We start from the raw sequence: 368 nt of genomic DNA on the forward strand, positions 1-368 counted from the left end.
ACAGGACAGAAGAGAATGGGATGATACATTCAAAGTACTGAAAGAAAAAGACTGCCAGCAAAGAATATTATACACAGCAAAGCTATCCTTCAAGAATTAAGGAGAAATGAGGTCTTTCTCAGGGAAGCAAAAATTAAGGGAATTCATCACCATCAGTTTGGCCTTATGAGAAAAGCTTAATGGAGTCCTATATCTAGAAGAGAAAGAATGATAACAGCCATCATGAAATCACCTGAAAATATAAAACGTACTGATAGAATAGATACACAAATTATTAAGAGGAAGGAATCAAACTTTACCATTACAGGAAAACACCAAACTGCAAGGATAAACGGAAGGAAGGAAGGAAGGGAGGGAGGGAGGGAGGG

Source organism: Galeopterus variegatus, unplaced genomic scaffold (genome assembly GCF_000696425.1).
Source record: "Galeopterus variegatus unplaced genomic scaffold, G_variegatus-3.0.2 Scaffold265, whole genome shotgun sequence".
NCBI classification, from domain to species: domain Eukaryota; kingdom Metazoa; phylum Chordata; class Mammalia; order Dermoptera; family Cynocephalidae; genus Galeopterus; species Galeopterus variegatus.